Genomic DNA, 22,741 nt, shown 5'->3' with positions numbered 1-22,741 from the left:
TTCAGCCTGGAGAAGAGAAGGCTCCTGAAGGGGAGACCTTAGAGCAGCTCCAGTGCCTAAAGGGGCTCCAGGAAAGCTGGAGAGGGGCTTTGGACAAGGGCCTGTAGGGACAGGCCAAGGGGAATGGCTTTAACCTGCCAGAGGGGAGATTGAGATGAGCTCTTAGGCAGAAGCTCTTCCCTGTGAGGGTGCTGAGGCGCTGGCACAGGGTGCCCAGAGAAGCTGTGGCTGCCCCATCCCTGGCAGTGTTCAAGGCCAGGTTGGACACAGGGGCTTGGAGCAACCTGCTCTAGTGGAAGGTGTCCCTGCCTGGGGCAGGGGCTTGGAACTGGATGAGCTTTAAGCTCCCTTCCATCCCAAGCCATTCCATGATTCTATGATAAAATGCCTTCCATAGTTGGTTGTTACCAAGCCAGCTCATTCTGACATATACCACCATGGTCGGAAGAAAATATCTCCATCCCTGTGTGACATATCAGACCTGCAGCACTGTGGAGAGACAATTTCAGTCCCTGAGGGAATCTGCAGTCTCTATAGAAAGCTGTGGATGGGGGAGCAGCACACATGAAGGCAGCGAATTGACATGTATGGCAAGACTTGCAGCATTAGTCATGTTCTGCTTGAGAAGAGGCTATTAACTGGAATATCTGTCTTTGAAAGATCTGTACACAGCTGCCAAAATTGTCTGGAATCTTGTCTTTTTAAAGTGGTATTTTATATAAGCAGACAATTCTGAATCCAGGGTAATTTTAAGGCATTTAGAGTCTTACCGCTGATTAAATGGGTAGCTCAGGATCAATAGAATAACTCAAAGATTCTCCTTGTGATCAACATGGACATTTTACAGAGCAGGGATGAGGAGAGAGGAGGAACTCAAGCACCAGCTTAGCCACTGCTTTGTTCTTCTTGCACAGCCAATCCCATTGGAAAACAAGTGATGCAGGTTGCTCATTCAGGGCTCAACATGCCTCAAGCCTTGATTGCCTCACCATGACCTGCACGTATGCATGGAAGTGGATGAGGAAAACCATGAAGTGCATCACCTCCTCCTCTTCAGCTCCTTTTCATGGGGCGATGCAGGCCCCAGTATTGCAGGGAGGGTCTCCCCAGAGTGCAGCAGAGGGACAGGATCCCCTCCCTGAGCTGCTGCTCACTCTCTGGCGGTGCAGCCCAGCACATGGGGGGGTTCTGGGCTCAAGCACACACTGCTGGGTCATGGGGAGCTTCTCATCACCTCACGCCCAACTTCAACTCATTTGGACTAAACCACATGGGGAGCACCCAAAAGTCTTTCACTGGGCAGACTGGAGGGGCTGTTACATTGATTGGGGTGGTTGCTATGAGTGGTCAGGGGTGGTAACATCAGCTCTTGTAGCTGCAGTCACTGTGCATCCCCAGTCCTGCCAAAACCCATGGGGTTTAACATCTTTTCCATTAAAACCAAGGAAATAATCCATAAATTAAGGCTGTGTTACAATAAAAATTCTGTGAGTAATGGGATGCTTTTAGCAGTAATTTCTTGGTTAGGATCTGGTACGTGCAGCACCTACTTGATTTCTGTAGGGATTCGCTTTCATAATTGTCTGTGTATTAGTACAGGAGTGGGGACAGTTTGACAGAGGAAAGCAGATGGAAGAACACCAGATTTGAGGAGACCACAGGAACAGGGAAAGCTCTGGAAAAGGACACCCAGTACTTGTAGTGAAGATAACCAGGCTCTGAAACTCTCCTCATTATTTCCCCCTTAAATTATTACATGTTTTTAGTTGTAAGTGGGCATGAAAGCTGAGAATAGCTTCTGATTTAAATACATTCCAACTGCTCTGGGTCTCAGTATGGCTTTTTAATCTGGGAATACTGCTCCATTGCAGGTGTGGGAACACCATGTCCCACCCAGCACAAAGCCTTTGCTTTGTCCCATCAGGTACCTGCTTTCAGCTCCAGTCCCTTACGTGTGTAACCAACTGTACAGTGGTTTTTCTGTGTGGAGCATTAGGGGAGTTATCCACAGGAGCCATAGGGAATCCACTGAGTTTTCCAAGTATATAATGGAGCTGTCGAGTGTTAATGTGTGGAAATGGATACTCTGGGTCATGCAGCCCTGTGGCTGTGTTCAGCTGCACACTGGGATACGCAATGAGGTTTCAATCCAAGTGACACTTCTGGAGCTGAAGCCAGAGCAGCAGCACTGGGAATGGGGCATCTTAGTGTTGTCCATACTAGAATTCCCCCTGGAATCCCCATTTGAGGTGTGACTGTCTATGTAATGTGGAGTGTTGTGAGCACTACAGGAGCCGTCTTCCTGCAGTACATTACTGGGACAACACGACTACCAAAACCCCATGGACACTTGAGAGTCTGCAGCCTCGTGATACTCTGCAGATGACTATAGAAAGGAAATGTGTTATTGATATGATAATATGTTTGGTTTTGTATAGTCAGTAACCTGACATGGTTTTAAGCTAAATCATAGGACATGGTTTGTATTGGAAGGGACCTCAAAGCTCCTCCAGCTCCAACCCCTGCCACAGGCAGGGACACCTTCCACTAGAGCAGGTTGCTCCAAGCCCCTGTGTCCAACCTGGCCTTGAACACTGCCAGGGATGGGGCAGCCACAGCTTCTCTGGGCACCCTGTGCCAGCGCCTCAGCACCCTCACAGGGAAGAGCTGCCTAAGAGCTCATCTAAATCTCCCCTCTAATAAATATACTCCATGAGTAGCTCAGTCATCACAAAAAGCAATCCATACTGCAGGGTTTCCCATTTCTTCGCATCACTGGGGCTTGGAGCAACCTGCTCTAGTGGAAGGTGTCCTTGCCCGTGGCAGGGGGTTGGAACTGGAGGAGCTTTAAGATCCCTTCCAACCCTTTCTGTGATTCTATATTATTCAGGCAAAAGCTTTTCAATCCGCAGTTCATTAAACCCCAGTGCTCAGCACCAGGCATGCTTCAGAACCAGTCTTTGGACAGAACTCAAATCAATCACCATCACATGCTACTAAACCTGCCTGAAAGCAGTAGATGTTCCTGTGTGTAACTCTCCCTGCTCCCAGCCCACAGAACTCCCCCTTTCTCCAGGAGGCAGCGACTCTGATGCAGTCACAGGCACCACCTCACCCAGACGCTGCCGCACGTGTGGCTGCTGCTTGGGAACCGCATGATGCAGAGCTCCAGGCAGTGAGGAGGACACCGCGTCCTGTGTAGGAGGCAGGGAAGGTGGTGATTATTCCTCTGCTCCCCTCCTTGTCAGTGTGCGTAGCAGTTGCTCTAATAGTGATGGAAGAACAGAGTGAGGGAATCCATCACAGGGTTGATAGCAGAAAAGCCAGAGCGTGTGTTCCTGTGTGGTGCTCCAGCAAAGACGAATAGCTGTGTGTGAAACCAGGAATCGTGTGCTTCCAGCATGGAGCCAGGCTGGGAGAGCTGGGCTGGTTCAGCCTGGAGAAGAGAAGGCTCCTGAAGGAGAGACCTTAGAGCAGCTCCAGTGCCTAAAGGGGCTCCAGGAAGCCAAGGGGAATGGCTTTAACCTGCCAGAGGGGAGACTGAGATGAGATTTTAGGCAGAAGCTCTTCCCTGTGAGGGTGCTGAGGCGCTGGCACAGGGTGCCCAGAGAAGCTGTGGCTGCCCCATCCCTGGCAGTGTTCAAGGCCAGGTTGGACACAGGGGCTTGGAGCAACCTGCTCTAGTGGAAGGTGCCCCTGCCCGTGGCAGGGGTTGGAACTGGAGGAGCTTTAAGCTCCCTTCCATCCCAAACCAGGCTGTGATTATATGATTCGGAGATCTTAATCTAAATTTACCAAGATCTCACACCAAGAGAGTAAAGCTTAAATGGTTTCAGAATGTCATTAGAGCTCCCTCAATCCAGTTACTGCTTCTGTGTTACTCTGTGTAGTGATAGTAGCAGCTGAAGGACACAAGGCAGGGTATATGGTGCCTGGGCACATTGAATATCCTGTTGGATTGTTCAAGATTTACAGCACTGACATCTCATCTTCTGCAGGAATATCCCCTTACATGGTCTGTAATTTATGCTGTGAATGGTTTATTCGTTCCTGTAAGGCAGTATTAGCATCCAAGCTCTGTGATCTCATCTGTCACTCTGGAAACGAGCCCTTGTTTCAAAGTCTGCAGCACCTCAGCACATGCAGCATCCATAGGTGATGTGCCCTTTACTTTCACATGGTCAGAAGTCACTTGGGTCATTCTTTGGGTGAAAATTGCTCTTGGACAGACATCAGTTGGGTTTTGTGTTGGTGCAGCCAGGGCAGGGAAGAGTCATACTCTGCTTCTGCAGTGTGAACCTGTAGTAAACTGATACTGCTGCTCTGGGGTTATGTAGGGCAAAGCCTGGGCTGTTCTTAGGACCTGTTCTTCTAGGGGGTGTTTCCTAAACCGCTCATAAAATGTCTCTGGGACGAGGAGCTAATATTAATTTACAGCTTGGCTTATCCTTAAAAACCTTCTCAAGTGTGACTGACAGCAAAGCTTTAATCTGCTGGAGGCAACTTGTTTCTGTCACGAAGGCAACGGTTTTTGTTCTGCTGAGATGAGTCTTTGGCAGTTCATGGGATCCCAGACTGGTTTGTATTGGAAGGGTCCTTAAGCTCCTTCAGTTCCAACCCCTGCCATAGGCAGGGACACCTTCCACTAGAGCAGGTTGCTCCAAGCCCCTGTGTCCAACCTGGCCTTGAACACTGCCAGGGTTGGGGCAGCCACAGCTTCTCTGGGCACCCTGTGCCAGTGATGGTTTGGGTTTCCTGGTCTGGATCAGGTTTGCTTTTTGCAGAGTCAGACACAACTTGTCCTGTGAGAGCCAACCTGCACTCAGTGACAGCACTGATCCTGGAAACGCATCCCTTCCTGGGAATAAAAGAAGCTGTGGCTGCCCCATCCCTGGCAGTGTTCAAGGCCAGGTTGGACACAGGGGCTTGGAGCAACCTGCTCTAGTGGAAGGTGTCCCTGCCTGTGGCAGGGGTTGGAACTGGATGAGCTTTAAGCTCCCTTCCAACCCAAATCATTCCAGGATTCTCCAAATATTAAAGGACAGTTTCTTCACTGTATTTTGTTGCTTCCTTTAGAATTCTCAGTCCTTGCACCATGAATTCCATGTGTTTTAACTGCCTGTCACCTCGTGTATCCCATTCCCAGGCTTGGGAGTAAATGCTAAACCCACGTACGAAGACTAAAGCACTTTCCTTTTAAAATGTCAGCTTTCTCATTTAGAGAGAAATTGTTACTAATCCCTCATTAGTCTCATTTGAACTATCCCATATGGATTTAAATGTTCTGCTTGAGCTTTCAGTGCCCTTGAAGAAAGCTTCATTGATTTACCTGCACCTCTCATTCCTCTTTGCTTATAAAGTTGGGTTCATTACGTTTTGTTGGAGCGTTTGGTGGCTCTCATTGCAGTGACATGAGGAGAGCTCCTGTTTGCTCCAAGTGGGGTGATGTCTCCACAGGGAAGCTCAGGGGGCTGTTGACTATGCAGGTTTTGATAATGGCTCCTTAAGCATTCAAAGTATAAAAAATACCTTCATTTTCAGCCTGATTGCTGTTAGATTTGGTTAAAACAACAAGCAAAGCGTGGGTTGTGATGGGTTTTACTGAGGGATGAGAGAGGAAGGGAGTCTCTGGTGTATCCCAGCCCTTGAGAGCTACAGGTGGGAAGGGAAATCAGGAGCCAAAAGGATAGAAAATCACTATAAGTGGGATGGAAACATGCTGCTGTGTGTGTTTTCCAGAACTGTCTTCAAAAGAAGGGCATAAATCTGATGAGGAAAATAACTCCCTTGCTGTTAAAGTCAGGTTTTTGATGCAGTGTTTTAGATAGATCTGGATTTAGATGTAGCATCATTGGTGGATGCAGTTGGTTCATGACTGTTTGGGATGAAGAGACAAGCTGAATAAACCATTCCTGAGGCAGGAGGTTGTTAGGGAAAACTCATGTTTAAGAGCAGGCTTGAGCTTAAGGGTTTTCTGTGGACTGAGGCATTGAACAGAAGTGTTCACCAAGAGCTTTTGTTCCTCCTGGGCTGTTGTAGCCAACACACGTCTCTCCCTGTGTTGTGCTGGATGCTAAAGGCTTGGAATGCCTCAATTAATGGATGTTAATGGCACTTGTCAGACTTGATTTCACTGAGGCCTCATTAACCTGGAGGAAGTACAGAGCAGAAAGCTCCCTTGTTTCATTTACTGGAGCTGCTTCCCTCCCTCTCAGAGGACATTTGTTCTGTACCCACTGGGGTTTGCTTTATTTCCCTTCCCAATAACTCTGTATTAATAAAGGGAGTTTGTACTTACTGTGCTCTGTTCATAAAACACAGACTGGTTTGTGTTGGAAAGGACCTTAAAGCTCATCCAGTTCCAACCCCCGCCACAGGCAGGGACACCTTCCACTAGAGCAGGTTGCTCCAAGCCCCTGTGTCCAACCTGGCCTTGAACACTGCCAGGGATGGGGCAGCCACAGCTTCTCTGGGCACCCTGTGCCAGCGCCTCAGCACCCTCACAGGGAAGAACTTCTGCCTAAGAGCTCATCTCAGTCTCTCCTCTGGCAGGTTAAAGCCATTCCCCTTGTCCTGTCCCTACAGGCCCTTGTCCAAAGCCCCTCTCCAGCTTTCCTGGAGCCCCTTTAGGCACTGGAGCTGCTCTAAGGTCTCCCCTTCAGGAGCCTTCTCTTCTCCAGGCTGAACCAGCCCAGCTCTCTCAGCCTTTCCTCACACACTGCCCAGTCCTTGGATCATCTTTGTGTCCTTTCTCTGCACCCTCTCCAACCCATCCACATCTTTTTTGTATAGCAGGGACCAAAACTGAGTACAGTACTCCAGGTGTGGCCTGACAAGCACTGAATAGAGTGGACATCTTTATCTCTGCTGATGATGCCCTTGTTGATGTTCCCCATTATCCCATTAACTTTCTTTGTTGCAGGAGCACACTCTTCCCCCATATTGAGCTTGTGTCCTACAGGACCACTAGATCCTTTTCCCCAGAGCTGATCCCCCAGGTAGATCCCAACCTCTGCTGCACTCCTGGTTTGTGTTGTCCCAGGTGCAAGACCTTCTGCTAGTCCTTGCTGAACTTCATAAGGTTCTTGTGAGCCCACTCTTCCAGCCCAGAGTGACTGCTGTGACAGAAAGCTTGACTTAGAGCCTTAAAGTATAAAGAATCCAAACTGGGGAGAGATGAATGGATGGATGGATGGATGGATGGATGGATGATGGCTTATATTTGTTTTTAACTATTGATAATGTGGTTTCTGCAAATACCTTTATTTCTGGTAGCAGCAGTTAACCCACAGCATGTCCCAGGAGATTCACTGGGTCTTCATATACTGAAGAACTTCCCTTATGCCAAGAGAATGATTTTGCTGAGGGTATTGAGGAGACTCAGTAGGAACTTCATGACAAAGGGGACCAACAGACCAAACTAAAGGCAGGAAAAATGATAATCTGGTGGTTTATAAGGGAAAGTTCTAAATGGGATTAACCCTAAGGGTAAGCAGTCAAGGGAATTACTGGAGGAAGATGTGTGTGAGCCAAACACAGGCTTATAGACCTGGCTTAGATGTGCTAAACAGAGGCTCTGTGCTCAGCTGCGTTTAATGCCCATTAAAGATGTCACGTGGTGGTGGAGCACAGTCGAGATGGGTTGAGATGGTTCCAATTTGGACCATGGGAACGTGAAGACCCAACATCCATCACTGGGAATTGAGACGCTGGCTGAGGCTCTAATCTCCGTGTGATCAGGGACCTTTAACTGGATTAGTAAAGACTCCTTAACACTGGGGTGGGATGTACTCAGTGGTGTAAAACTCATGAACATCTTGCCTGGACAAAGCACTGTGGCTCTGCCCTGAGGAGGTGCCAGCCTGTAGAGGCTGAGTGAGATAATGGGGCTAAACCCTGTGTTTGGGATAGATTTCAGATAAACCTTTGGTTGTATTTGCCACACACTTGACTCAAACTGTTCCTCACGTGTCTCTGTGTCAGTCTATGAGCAAAGCAGCAATATTAGATGAGCAAAATAGTTTCTTCTCCTTACTCCAGCCCCTGCTGTTGGATCTCCCGTGTCCAGTTGCTTTCTGCCCTCGGAGGCTGTGAAGGATGAAGTAGTGCTTGGAGCAAAGCTGCATTTGAAGCTTTTCCTTTTCAGACTCTATAGCTTCCTTCCCATGGGAAAACAGAAAGCCAGGGAGGGATGCCCTGTCATTACGTGTTCAGGGGCTGTTTCTCGTTACACCAAGGTCCACTGGTTAAAGCTTTGCTCATTCACTTCATTTCCCTCTGTTGTCAGCACTGACAGCACTGAGGATCGGCATTCCCAGCTCCGGTTTGGCACATTCGCATTTCCCTCAGCAGCCCGGGATCCATGTGTGGGAGGTGGGATTTCTCAGGGATGCAGGAAGCTGGAGTGAGTCTGCAGTGAGACAACCCCATCAGTCTGCTGCTGTCACCTCACGGCTGGAGGGGACGCGCTCTGCTGGGTGATGTTCCTGGGACTAAATGTGGATCTACTCATGGAGATAGGCTTTGTTTGCATGGAGTCATGGAATGGTTGGGTTGGAAGGGAGCTTAAAACTCACCCAGTTCCAGCCCCCTTGTCCAAAGCCTCTCTCCAGGTTTCCTGTAGCCCCTTTAGGCACTGGAGCTGCTCTAAGGTCTCCCCTTCAGGAGCCTTCTCTTCTCCAGGCTGACCCAGCCCAGCTCTCTCAGCCTGGCTCCAGAGCAGAGCTGCTCCAGCCCTCGCAGCATCCTCCTCATCATCTTCATTTAGTAACAGATTTGTAGCTGTTAAATAACTCATGTCTCTTGAAGCCCATGTGCAAGCCAACATCTTTTGTAGATACAAACACAACACCTAGACCATTATATACTTAAATATATACACATTAGTTACACCATTATAACTAAATATGATACCAGGAGCTACTCCTGTCTGTGAAGATGGTCCTTGCTTGGACATTAGCCCTAACTGGAGATCATCCTACCTAAAACTAAGGCCCAGCCTTTAGTTTCTGCACACTCTTTAACTAAGCTTAGTTGATGGTTCACAGAGTCAACAGAACTATGGGTGTTCAGGGATTGGCTCTCTGGAAGGCAAAGGGTGAGACAGAGCTGCCAGAATGGAGTAAGTTGGCAGTAAAATGAGTTCCTAGTAAGTATTTGTAGTAGCTGAGGAGGGTGAAGAGCTGATACGAGCAGATTCTATAGGTGTCACTGAAGAGCCTGAAAGGGAAGAGCTTCCAAATGTAGTTTTCCCCTGTGGGGAAGAGGATTTGCTTTACACTGCCTGTCTCATGCAGTAACTTGTACTCTTCTTGCCTGTGGGGCCAGGCAGTGACCTGTTTGTGTTAAAAATACTGACTATCTTTCTGTCTGTTGTTGTGCTGAGCTGGAGCCCTGAGTTGTTCCCTGGTTAACTGCATCTACATATCCCCAAGGATGAGTGGAAAATGGTTGTAAAACCACTGCTGGAGTCTTGGAAGAGCTTTGTGCACTAGTCTTGCAAAATGGGAGAGACTTTAGACAAGAGCCTGTAGGGACAGGCCAAGGGGAATGGCTTTAACCCGCCAGAGGGGAGACTGAGATGAGCTCTTAGGCAGAAGCTCTTCCCTGTGAGGGTGCTGAGGAGCTGGCACAGGGTGCCCAGAGAAGCTGTGGCTGCCCCATCCCTGGCAGTGTTCAAGGCCAGGTTGGACACAGGGGCTTGGAGCAACCTGCTCCAGTGGAAGGTGTCCCTGCCCGTGGCAGGGGTTGGAGCTGGAGGAGTTTTAAGGTCCCTTCCAACACAAACCAGTCTGGGATTTGGTAATGGAAATGCTCAGTCCAAGGTCTTAACAGTCTGGGCTGTAGCAATATTCATGTTAAACTGATACTCTATAAACCCAAAAGTTCTGTAGAAGTTATATATCTCCTGTAAAGACAATTCTGATGTTAACTTGGCAGAAAGGCTTAAAATGGGACAATTTAGAACCTTCTCTTTGAACACCAGCACTGGGAGAATGGAGGCATCCGACATTCTCTGGGTGCTGCCGTGACGGCATCTCTCACTTGATTGGGTTGTGCCACAGTGGGCAAGGAGTGGGGATTTAGGGGAATTTGAGACATCCAGGTTGTGTTACCATCAGCTCAGGGACACCAGGATGCACACAGGGACTCATAGCTGAAGGTTACTAACCTCTTGCCAATCCCCATTGATTCTCCAAGCAGCTCATGCTTGAAGGTTGGAAGATCCTTCTACAGATGCCCCCCCCGTGAAGCCGGTCAAAGGCTTCTTGGTTTTCTTCCATTTCCCTTCACAGCTCAGGGCTTAAACTTGGGGATCTTTTCCGCAGGCTCTCGCTCCCCCTCGTGTCTGATCAGGGCTCGTGCAGCCCTTCGTCCTGCATTGATTTCTCACCACCTGGTTCTTTCACCATGGGCCGTCCTGTTTTCGTGATGCTGCTGCTACAGCGCTTGAAGCAAGTCACTGAACTGGACCCAGCTTCTCAGCAGAAACATCAAAGCACATAGGTGTATCTGAGCAATAATTCTTGTTCTCTGCTCAGGGCTTTGCTCCTGTTCAGCTTTCAGTGCCTGTAAGGTTCATTTGGCCTGGGGACCATTTCCTCTCTGCTGAAAGAGGTTTTTAAAAGCTTTTCCTAGTTGTTGACACTTCTCCTGGAGCTTTTCCTTAGCACAGAGCAACATTCCAAGCGGGTCCATGCTGATATCCTTTAGTGTTAATAACGAATTTTGATTTGAGTGATGGATGTTAGAAATCACCAGCCCCAGGCAACATTGGGGAGCATCAGGCAGAGTTTGTTTCAGTGTGGTTTCAGTGTCTTCCCCTCTCACATGAAGGGAAAGGTGAAAGTTAAAGCCCCTTTGTCCAGCCTGGCCTTGAACACTGCCAGGGATGGGGCAGCCACAGCTTCTCTGGGCACCCTGTGCCAGCGCCTCAGCACCCTCACAGGGAAGAGCTTCTGCCTTAGATCCCATCTCAATCTCCCCTCTGGCAGGTTAAAGCCATTCCCCTTGGCCTGTTGCTAAGGCCCTTGTCTAAAGCCCCTCTCCAGGTTTCCTGTAGCCCCTTTAGGCACTGGAGCTGCTCTGAGGTCTCCCAAGTGACAGATTCCACCCTCAGGAATTCATGAGCCATGTCTGACTGTTTTCTGAGCCCACTTTGGGATTCCATCACTACATTTCCACTTGCAAAGCAAACAGGGTGAAGTGAAGGTGGGGCTGGCAGCATCTCTTTGCAGATGCTCATGGAAATCCCCCTTCTGGCAGCTCCTCAGCTTGCACAAACATTGCCTTGGTTTACTTTTCTTCACAAAAACCATTTTACTTGGGGCATCAGCTGACACAAACCTCCCTTCAACGGCTTCCTCCTGCGCTACAAAGAACTTGCTTACTTGTTTGTCAGCCACTGTCTTGCACACCACCAGCAGACACGTCCCGCTGGGCTCCCAGCACACCTGCATGGACAGAGGCAGTTCCCAGGTCCCTCCTCACTCTCCTCTCTCATCAACTGAACTATTCAAACACCGGAGATGTTGGAGTTGCTGCTTCTGGCTACACAGGGTGGCAGGAGGCTGCAAGTGAGAACAAGTCCAAGAGGGGTGACTCAGCTCTGGGTACTTACCCCACACAACTGAGGCTGAGCAGATCTGCTTTGCCTCCATCACCTCCTCGGCCCATTAGAATAAACTGAGAGGAGTTTGTTATTTTTTAAGGCAATATTTTCACTCTATTGGCAAGCTCACCCCTCCAGACTGAAAGAAGCTTCTGTTCCATGCTGCCTTCAAGCCTTCAGGCCATGACATTCCCATCTTCACAAAGCACTGAGCTTAACTTAAGCCAGGACAAACTCTTCGTGGAGGCACTCACACAGCAGTTGAGCTGTGGAGGGTGGTAACGTCCCCTCCTGCAGCAGGACATGGCACTGAAGCCCGGTCCTGCATGGGGTAGACATCTCAGATGTTCCCACCAGACCCAACACACCATCGGACACCAGATGTACTGGATTTGCACAGCACTCATATTCCCATTTAGCCAGCAAAGTCATTCCCAGAGCATGAGCTCTCCCAGCACAAACATCCCCCAGGCTCCTCCAATACATCAGAATCATGGAATGGTTTGGGTTGGAAGGGACCTTAAAGCTCCTCCAGTTCCAATCTTCTGCCACGGGCAGGGACACCTTCCACTAGAGCAGGTTGCTCCAAGCCCCTGTGTCCAACCTGGCCTTGAACACTGCCAGGGATGGGGCAGCCACAGCTTCTCTGGGCACCCTGTGCCAGCACCTCAGCACCCTCATAACTCTTCCTGGCTTTAAAGCTAACTCTATCTCAGCACCTGTATAACAATTATGCCTTCCAAAACTTCTTTTTAAGGTTCACCATCGGATGCTGTCTACCTACTCTTACAGCAAAGGTTGTTCCTTAAAACAGCTGCCACCAGCACCAGCTCCAGGGACCTTCGGAGCCTGGAGCTGCAACACACAGTCAGAGGCAGCCTTATCCCAGACACTCCCTTAGGCCAAGGGGAATGGCTTTAACCTGCCAGAGGGGAGACTGAGATGAGCTCTTAGGCAGAAGCTCTTCCTTGTGAGGGTGCTGAGGTGCTGGCACAGGGTGCCCAGAGAAGCTGTGGCTGCCCCATCCCTGGCAGTGTTCAAGGCCAGGTTGGACACAGGGGCTTGGAGCAACCTGCTCTAGTGGAAGGTGTCTCTGTCCGTGGCAGAAGATTGGAACTGGAGGAGCTTTAAGGTCCCTTCCAACACAAACCAGTCTGGGATTCTATGAACCAGAGAGGTGTCAGTTGATTTGAAACCTCAACTCAGCTCTTCAGCACTGCAAAGAGGCAACATGTTGTTTGTATCCCAGTTTGGGTTGTTGCGGAGCTGCTGGCTTTGGACCTTTGGAGGAGGAGCAGGAGATCCCTTTGCGATTGTTCTGTCTCCAAGATCTTTTCTGTGCCGTTTGTCTTCTGCAGAGCAAGGGCTGAGTGTGCTCAGCAGAGGGAGCTGCAGCCCCACCAGCCTGCTCCATCTCTGCGCCTTCCTGCTCCATCCCTGATCCGTCCCTCAGACCTAAATGTGAACCACTTAAAATCATTCATCTGGTTCTCTGCGAGGCCACGGGGTTCTGAAGTTCATTTCTAACTCCATGGAGCTTGAAGCTGGAAGCTCTTCAGAATTAGAGGAGTCCAAATGCTGTTTTATTTGCAGTTGCATGTAGTTTTGATGGTGATAGTCCTCATTGCAGGAGACTTAAGTATAGCTCTTAGATCTTGCTGCTATATGGACCAGGGCATTAGGACTATGGTGTCACAGTGCTAGGGACAGAGGCAGGTGATGGATGGACGTCTCCTCCATGCCATGGTGAGGTTGATCCTGTTTTCTGTCAACTCAACCATGGAGCAGAGCCGGGGACAGTGAAATGACAGCTGCAGAAATGGGATGGATCTGAGCACTTCATCCAGGGCTGGACTGTGATCAGAAATGAGGAACTGAGCTGCTCATCTTCCCCCTGGACACTTGGCTGGTTCCTAACGAAGACCTCAGCTGGGGGAAGATCTGTCCAGTGAACCCCTGGTGAGCAGCTCAAGAGCAGGGAGCTTTCTTGGCTGCATCCCGCTGCATCCCCTTTACCAAACAAATGTGAGCGTGGAGGGTATCACCTATGGAGAAGTGGGACAGCAATGCCTCTGCTTTCCATATGCCTGAGTGGATGGTGAGTTATTTAGCTTCTTACATAGCTGATGGCTGCTTCATATCAGGAGGGATCTTCAGGTCTCCACCTTGGGATATGGTGGTGTTTAGCTGGAATGAGGGTACTTAAAGTCTGATATTATGAGGACCCTTAGATGTCCTCCCCTGCCAGCACAGCATCGTTCTTCAGCATGAGTTGAAGGTGAAGAAGTGATGGAGGAATGGTCCCCAGGGGCCACCCCACCACCCATATTAAGAACTGATCTTTATAGCAGTTCAGGAGCAGCAGGGAGCAGGAGAGGGAGGAAGCTCAATGAGACTTCGAATTTCATCAGGATCAACACAGCAGACCCTGTTTTTTCAGCTACTTTAATTTTGATCATCGATTTAGATCCTGTCATTGGAGTAAACCCTCTAAAACAAGACACCCATGAGGGCACTGTGTGCTGCTCAGCTTCCATTTGGTGGTTAAACTGAGTAAGTAGGAGAGATACCAGCAAATATGAAACCTCACTCTGCGCCTCTGGTGGCAAGAATTCCCGAAGTAGCTGAAAATACAATGACATTGCTCCAAAAAGCAGGATGTGCTCAGGAAGCAGGAGGTTGTGTGTCAGCTTTGTGAGTCTCCTGAGGTTCTCTGAGGTGTCCTGTGCTCCAGAAATGCTCATGGTACTTGAGAAGCACTGAATTCTTCCATCAGGGTTTGTTGCACCTTCCTAGGTCTCTGCTCTCATCTACCACTTCTATTTTTGAGCTCATCCCTCTTGGTAGTTCTAAAAATACTGAAATCACTCCAAAAGTGGATGTTCTTGTGCTCCTGGAGAGGTGTTGCTGCTTTGATCTCTATCTGCAGAGTCTGTGCAAGGTGATGGGATTCAAACTTCGCTATTCCCTTTTATATCCACATTGATTTCCTCCCTCTCCATCATGTTTTTAAGCTTTATTTGGATAAGATTACACTTTATTCTGCTTTTCATTCATCTTTTACAGACTGAATTAGGACAAGGGGTGATGGGTTCAAACTGAAACTGGGGAAGTTCAGGTTAGATACAAAGCAGAAGCTCTTCCCTGTGAGGGTGCTGAGGCGCTGGCAAAGGGTGCCCAGAGAAGCTGTGGCTGCCCCATCCCTGGCAGTGTTCAAGGCCAGGTTGGACACAGGGGCTTGGAGCAACCTGCTCTAGTGGAAGGTGTCCCTGTCCGTGGGAGGGGTTGGAACTGGAGGAGCTTTAAGGCCCCTTCCAACCCAAACCAGTCTGGGATTCTATGAATTCTTCCAGCTTCACTCAACTTCTGCCTGATTTATTTGATGTTAATTTTGCATTTCAGATTTAGCACTGATACATTTTGCATAAACCCCAGAAATAAATATATCTTTATTATTTCCAATGTGGACTTCTCAGTGCTGATCGTAAAACTGTGGAGTTCTGCCTCAAAACAAGCAGCAAACCTCTCCCTATGGATCTGTCCCCCTCTGTAATATTTTCCTTTATGGATCCGGTGCTGCTGGGGCAGGACCAGATAATATTAAATAGACCTTATGGCCATAGCACTCCTCCTGTGGCATGGATATATGACTTTATACGTGCTTTAAAGCTGCTGTGGCATCCAACTCCATCTCAAAGGCCTTAAGGTCATGTTCTGCAGCAATGGTTTTAATCAGGGTTGTAACATTTGCATTTCATGTGGTTTCTGAACAGCCACATTGCAACAAATAATCAGCTTAAGCTTTAAAATGTTGATTATCTTTAAAGATCATTATTCAAATGGACTTTTATGTCTTGATGTTCTCACCAAGGTTGAACATTTACTGCAGACAGCTCCTGTTATTAACCAAATATTGACAAAATGGACTATTAAAGGATAATAATAATCCCTTCTGCATTGCTTCTTGGAAGAGGAGAATAAAATATGAGTTCTCCATGTTCTGTGGTTCTAATGGTTGAGAGGAGATTGGTTGGTTTTAGGTCTTCAGAACTGCATCAAGGCTGTGATAGAGGTTTGGGGTTTTACAGACCTGAGCAACAGCACAAGCTGAAGTAATTTAATGTGCTGTGAGCCAAATATGGGGTGAGAGTGTTTCACTTCTTGGGTAAAACCCTATATTTTCTAAGAGAAGCTGCATGGAGACCTCAGAGCAGCTTCAGTCTCTGAAGGGGGCTACAAGGATGCTGGCCTTGAACACTGCCAGGGATGGGGCAGCCACAGCTTCTCAGCACCCTCACAGGGAAGAACTTCTGCCTAAGAGCTCATCTCAGTCTCCCCTCTGGCAGGTTAAAAATCAGCCTTAACTCCACATCCTCAAGCTGTTTTCCAGAAGGAAGATGCCAAAGGGTTAAGTGTTTGTGTTAATCTCAGAGTTGGGTTCCATGTGACCTTTCGCCTGGAGAACTGGAATCTTAAACGCTTTGAGCTCCAGTGAAAGTTTTGGCTCAGTGAGCAGCACTGTCAGGATTACATATTAATTTAAGGCATGTGGAACTATAGAACAAATGAGTTTGGACAGTCCCTTTCTTGAAGTTATATGATCTGGGAGGTGGATTAGCAGAACAGGAGCTGCCTGCATTGTTCGAGCTGATGGTTGCCGATTGTTTCAAGCATCATGGAATCACAGGTTGATTTGGGTTGGAAGGGAGCTTAAAGCTTATCCAGTTCCAACCCCCTGCCATGGGCAGGGACACTTTCCACTAGAGCAGGTTGCTCCAAGCCCCATCCAGCCTGGCCTTGAACACTGGCAGGTTGTCTTTGAGATGCCAGCACCCTATTTCTCCATGCGCATCTTTGGTTTCACAGGGGAAAGTGGAGCAGGAGATGCAGTATCTGGCTTGGGCAGCTCACATGCTGGAGGAAACCAGCTTTTCCTTCATGAATAGGGATGAGAAGGCAGGAGGAGGTTTGGTTTGGGAGCTGCAAGACCTGGTGGAACATCAGAATAGTTGCATTGGTCCTTTCCATTCTAGACACTGTAAAATCATTTCTCTTACAATCTTCATGCTGCTTTATTTAAACAAAACAACAATTAAGTTCACCTTATCACTTGACAGAGAATCATAGAATTATGGAATGTTTTGGGTTGGAAAGGACCTGAAGATCATCCAGCTCCAACCCCCCTGCCATGGGCAGGGATGCCTCACATTAGACCGTGTCACCCAAGGCTCTATCCAGCCAGGCCTTGAACACTGCTAGGGATGGATGAGATGTTTTCCCTGGCAGTTTGTCACATGAGGAACCCAGCAGTGACAGCTCTTGAAGACCACAGATTTGACCTGCTCTGTCATACACTGAGAGATTTTAATCAGCTCCAGAACTTGCTCTTTATGTCCCAAGGTTGGTGCAGTAGGATTTCGAAGTTGTAAGCAAGGCTGGAGAGCTCGTGGGATTTAATCACACAGAAAACTCTTGATTTCTCCCTTTGTTCCTTCAAAACAAACAAACATCCATGGCTAAGAACACATTTAAGGCACTGGCACTACAGAAACACTGCCTTGTGGAATTCAGGCATTCAGAAAGATGGTTCCTCCTGCACATTGCTCAAGTGATGAGGTGTGAGCTCAGAGCCCAGAACCCCTCCGTGTGCAGGGCTGCACCCCCAGAGCATGAGCAGCAGCTCAGGGAGGGGATCCTGCCCCTCTGCTGCGCTCTGGGGAGACCCCTCCTGCAGTCCTGACCCAGCTCTGGGGCAGCAGCACAAGAGGGACGTGGAGCTGCTGGAGCGAGGCCAGAGGAGGCCATGGAGATGCTGCGAGGGCTGGAGCAGCTCTGCTCTGGAGCCAGGCTGAGAGAGCTGGGCTGGGTCAGCCTGGAGAAGAGAAGGCTCCTGAAGGGGAGACCTTAGAGCAGCTCCAGTGCCTAAAGGGGCTCCAGGAAACCTGGAGAGGGGCTTTGGACAAGGGCCTGTAGGGGCAGGCCAAGGGGAATGGCTTTAACCTGCCAGAGGGGAGACTGAGATGAGCTCTTAGGCAGAAGCTCTTCCCTGTGAGGGTGCTGAGGCGCTGGCACAGGGTGCCCAGAGAAGCTGTGGCTGCCCCATCCCTGGCAGTGTTCAAGGCCAGGTTGGACACAGGGGCTTGGAGCAACCTGCTCTAGTGGAAGGTGTCCCTGCCCGTGGCAGGGGTTGGAGCTGGATGAGCTTTAAGGTCCCTTCCAACCCAAACCAGTCTGGGATTCTAGGCAGAATGGTCCAACATGGGAACAGCAGGATGGGTGTCAGAGTCTGGACCCTTCCAAGGACAGACCTTGCACTTGCTGCCACAGGGGACCAACATAATTACCCCCCCCCTTTGCTATCTAACAAATGCCTTCTTGTTTTAGTTGCTCATTAGTTAATTTTCTCCTAATGAGTCTCTGTTAATGGAACCATTTGCCATTGGGGAGAATCAAAGTGGAGGGGGAGAGCCCAGGTTAAAAGGAGCCTGATTAGCAAGTAAATTGCATCGAGCAGGGCAATGTTCTGGCTCTCTAAACCAGCTATTATTATGCACACACCAGCCAACCCACCGGGAACACAGCCACTCAGTGTTTGGAGGTCAGGAAAACTCTGTAATTCACCCTAAAACACAAGTAGGGCTTGTTTGGTGTAATGCCTCATTGCATCTTAGGGTCCTTTCCTGCCAAACTAAAGGTTGTTTGCAAATCCCAGCAATTCCCCATGCCTCCTCCCTCCTTCTCTCCCTCCTTCCCTCCACCCTGCAGCTGAAACCAGACCGGGCAGGATTGGGATCGGCAGGGCTGGGAGCTATAAATGGGGGGACAGCCCTTGTCCTGGTGGGACATGGTGCGGAAGCGCTGTGCTGGTGCCGTCATGTTGAGCAAGAAGAAATACAACGTGAACGGGGACTCAGGGATTAAAGCCCAGGTGAGGGCACTATTTAGTACCAAAATAGCACTTTTCTATCTAAAAGTACATTTGTCTCTCTCTATATCCTTCTTTTCCCCCTCTTTTCCTTCCTATTTCCCTCATTCTGGAGCTGACTTCCCGCCGCTTAGAGAATATCCCAATCCCCAGATCACTTCTCTTCATTTCCCTTGCGAGCAGGAGGTTTGAAGTGATGCAGTGTTGAGGCAAACATGTTGCTCCAGGGTTGTTCTTCAGAGCACCATGATGGAGGAGTCCGTGAGTAGGGAAATAACTCAGGAAAACCTCAGATGATGAGACTTGGAGCATGGTGAAGTAGCGTACAGCAGCTCTTTGTGGTAGGAGCCCCAGGTGGAAGTGAGACTGAGCTCATGTGAAATGTAATGAGCACCTGCAATTAGAAGCCATTAACCCCTTGTGCCTCTGCAGGTGAGCTTTCCAGCTTCAACTGGGTTTATTCCTGCTGCAAGCTGAAAGCAGCAGCACTTCTGTAGCTGCAGAACAGGTTGGACTCCTAAATTCAAGCTGCTGCAGCTGTCAGAGGCTTCACAGCCTCTCCTTTGAGCTTTAGATGGGCAAAGTTGCATTTACCCTCAGAAATGTTTCAGTGTGAGCTGAATGAGTTCAGCCTGGAGCCAAATCCCACTTCTGGTCCCTGTCTTGAATGCCCCCGTCTTTAAAGCAGGGCTGGAACATGGTGTGTTGTGTTGTGCCGTGCCATCAGTTGCCTTGTGCCATTTGGTAGGGATTTAAGCCAGGTCTGGGTAAGCCAGGTCTGGTTTTGTCCTTCTGGCTGGATGGAGTGTGCATTGCTGAGATATAAACTCAAAACCAAAGATGTATTGTGAGAACTGGCTTAACGGTTTATTCCTACTGGTACTTTGTTCCCTTCACATATCCATGGAATACGAAACTCAGCATGGGTACTATAGATATCCTAAACAAATCAAATTCCGGTGTCCGTGCTGCTGTCTTTGTTATTCAGAGGATAAAGCCGAAAGGTGTTGTTGACCTAAAATCATACCTTAGCCTTGACCTGGCCTCCTGTTCTGCTGCTTCCTTCCATCTCTTGGCAGTCAGTGCCCCGTTCAGCTAAAGCCAACCCAGCCTGTGGCAGCGTTGAAAGGGTTGAAACCCTTAAAGGGGTGAGGGCAGGGTTTATTGTAAAGTCTGGTTCAAGAGGAGAAGGACTTGGGGGTGCTGGGTGAGGAGAAGCTCTCCATGACCCGGCTTCATTGTGCACTTGAGCCCAGAACCCCTCCGTGTGCAGGGCTGCACCCCCAGAGCGTGAGCAGCAGCTCAGGGAGGGGATCCTGCCCCTCTGCTGCATTCTGGGGAGACCCCTCCTGCAGTCCTGACCCAGCTCTGGAGCAGCAGCACAAGAGGGACGTGGAGCTGCTGGAGCGAGGCCAGAGGAGGCCATGGAGATGCTGCGAGGGCTGGAGCAGCTCTGCTCTGGAGCCAGGCTGAGAGAGCTGGGCTGGGTCAGCCTGGAGAAGAGAAGGCTCCTTAAGGGGAGACCTTAGAGCAGCTTCAGTGCCTAAAGGGGCTACAGGAAACCTGGAGAGGGGCTTTGGACAAGGGCCTGTAGGGACAGGCCAAGGGGAATGGCTTTAACCTGCCAGAGGGGAGACTGAGATGAGCTCTTAGGCAGAAGCTCTTCCCTGTGAGGGTGCTGAGGCGCTGGCACAGGGTGCCCAGAGAAGCTGTGGCTGCCCCTTCCTTTTAAGGTCTCTTCCAATACAAACCAGTCTGGGATTCTATGATTGATTTTTGGCACATCCCTGCCTGTGTGTCTTGGCTGTGGTAGTACTTCGAGAGCTCTGAATGCAATTACCAATCTTAATGTATCACTTGAAATAATTGCATTGAATGTCCTTGAAGAGATGTTGAAAGGAAAATGTTAATTATAATAGGAATTATTCCTCTTTTGCTACACTTCCAGCCCATCTCCCTTTGCCAGGAGCATCAGTTCCCACAAATACCCTGATGTTTGATGAAGCTGCTGAGCTGTCGAGGGATTTGCTTTACATGAAGCAGAACTCAAGCTAAACCCCTCCAAAAGAAGGTGATTTCAGGCCAATAGCTTCTCAGACAAGGGATATAAAGAAAGCTGGGGGGTGTGTGTGCAAAGACCCAGTTCCACCGGGATCAGAGGTGTTAATCCTCACCACGACTCCTGGCTGTAACCTGAGTTTGATGTGGGGGTTTTTCCCTCCCCTGTGTGTTTCCTGAACCAGTGTCGTTCTCTTGTTTGGTTTAAGATTAGCAGGAGCAAACCCCCATGTGCTGCTGCAAATCCTCTCCCAGGTCCTTGCTCCAGCAGCTTGGAATGGCTGTCCCTGGGCCAGCTCGCATTTGGGTTCACAGGGGACCCTGCATTAGCCACCTGAGAGCCCCCACTCCTCACTTGTGTCCTTCACTTGGTGGCCTGAAAGCCAGGAATGAGCTCTGAGCATCACCAGCCCTGCTCAAGGGCACTGTCAAGTGTCACTGCTTGAGCTTAAATTGGAGTTCCTAAAATGGGATCAAATTCTTTCTGGTTTGGTGACTCCTTTAAACAAAACTACTCAAAATACCACCAAGGGGTTGTTGATAGACTCAATTAATGGCTTTAGTGTTTGGGGATGTAAATACTTAACCCTGTTGGACCAGATGGAGTCAGTTTCTACTCATAGCAAAGTCCAAGGAGATTTGCAGTTGGAAGTTGTGTTTGCAATTTCACAGCATCATAGACTGGTTTGTGTTGGAAGGGACCTTAAGATCATCCAGTTCCAACCCCTGCCACGGGCAGGGACACCTTCCACTAGAGCAGGTTGCTCCAAGCCCCTGTGTCCAACCTGGCCTTGAACACTGCCAGGGATGGGGCAGCCACAGCTTCTCTGGGCACCCTGTGCCAGCGCCTCAGCACCCTCACAGGGAAGAGCTTCTGCTTAAGAGCTCATCTCAGTCTCCCCTCTGGCAGGTTAAAGCCATTCCCCTTGGCCTGTCCCTACAGGCCCTTGTCCAAAGCCCCTCTCCAGGTTTCCTGGAGCCCCTTTAGGCACTGGAGCTGCTCTAAGGTCTCTCCAAATAACGAAGGATTCCCCTCTCAGGAATCCATGAGCTGTCTCTGACCATGATCTGAGCCCACTTTGGGATTTCATCACTACATTTCCACCTGCAAAGCAAACAGGGTGAAGTGAAGGTGGGGCTGGCAGCATCTCATTGCAGATGCTCATGAGGATCCCCCTTCTCAGCTGGGAAGGTCTGGCAGCTCATCAGCCTGCACGAGCAGTGCCTTGGTTTACTTTTCTTCACACAAAGCATTTTATATGGGGCATTAGCCTGGTTGTGCTCAGCTGCTCCTAAACCCACTGGTGGTCTTGGGGCTTCACAGATGTTCATGTGGAATCTGAAATCTTCATTCCTTGGTGATGACTGACATGGAAACAGGCTTGAGTCTTCATCTCCAGGTGAGCAGGTTGCTGTTTGTCACCCACAGCAATGAAACGAGCTCCACTGCAACAGGATAGACACAAAATGCCACAAAACATTGGTGTTAGGTCCATGGCTGTGGTGTTATTGTAGGTGTTGCTGGTGAATGATAGTGCAGGTGCTCTTCAACTTGGATAATTACACTTTGCCAGCCTGTGTATCACTTCATTTACACACTTTATCCTTTACGTCTTAACTTGTTGTATAAAGTTGTGTCCTCTTCAATACAATACTCCCAAATACTTATGTTCTCCAGGCATCCATGCTCCCAGCTGTCACAACAGCCTCTAGTATGTACCTAATCTCAGCTGGTTCTTAATACAGAAGTGGTATCTGTTACTTGAAGTGTTATTTTTGCTTTATGTGTTTCATACAGCAATTAGGGAACATCTCAAACTGGTCACCACAGTAAACGCTGGGAGATAGGTCCGTGTCTGCATCAGCTCTGCAGATGTTGAGTGGCCCTAATGGAGCTTCTCTTGTGTTGAATAACCTTTATCATTAAAGGATAAGTTGGTGTGGAGAAGCTTTTTGATTTGTATGTAGATGATGTTTGTATGATTTGTAAGAGAGCATTAAGGTATTTGGAAGCCAAGTCTGTGGATGCTGCATCTGTGGAGGGTCTGATATTAAACTAAGAGTCAATTGAGCATACCCTGTCCCTATAGGAATTGTGATTTAACCCATAACTGAGATGGTGTCTGTGTCTGCTCAAGGCTTTGGGA

At 49.1% G+C, this 22,741-nt stretch overlaps 1 protein-coding gene across 1 annotated transcript in view; it reads left to right on the top strand.

Moving 5' to 3' along the window:
- The window catches only part of AHCYL2 (adenosylhomocysteinase like 2), a gene marked incomplete at its 5' end in the record, with an annotated part of 78,512 nt that overhangs the window by 27,521 nt on the left and 28,250 nt on the right, over positions 1-22,741 (top strand). The window lies entirely within an intron of this gene.

Source organism: Psittacula echo (genome assembly GCF_963264785.1).
Source record: "Psittacula echo genome assembly, chromosome: 1".
NCBI lineage: Eukaryota > Metazoa > Chordata > Aves > Psittaciformes > Psittacidae > Psittacula > Psittacula echo.
Note: the sequence above shows the minus strand (reverse complement) of the source record. Positions and strands in the feature narration are given on the sequence as shown.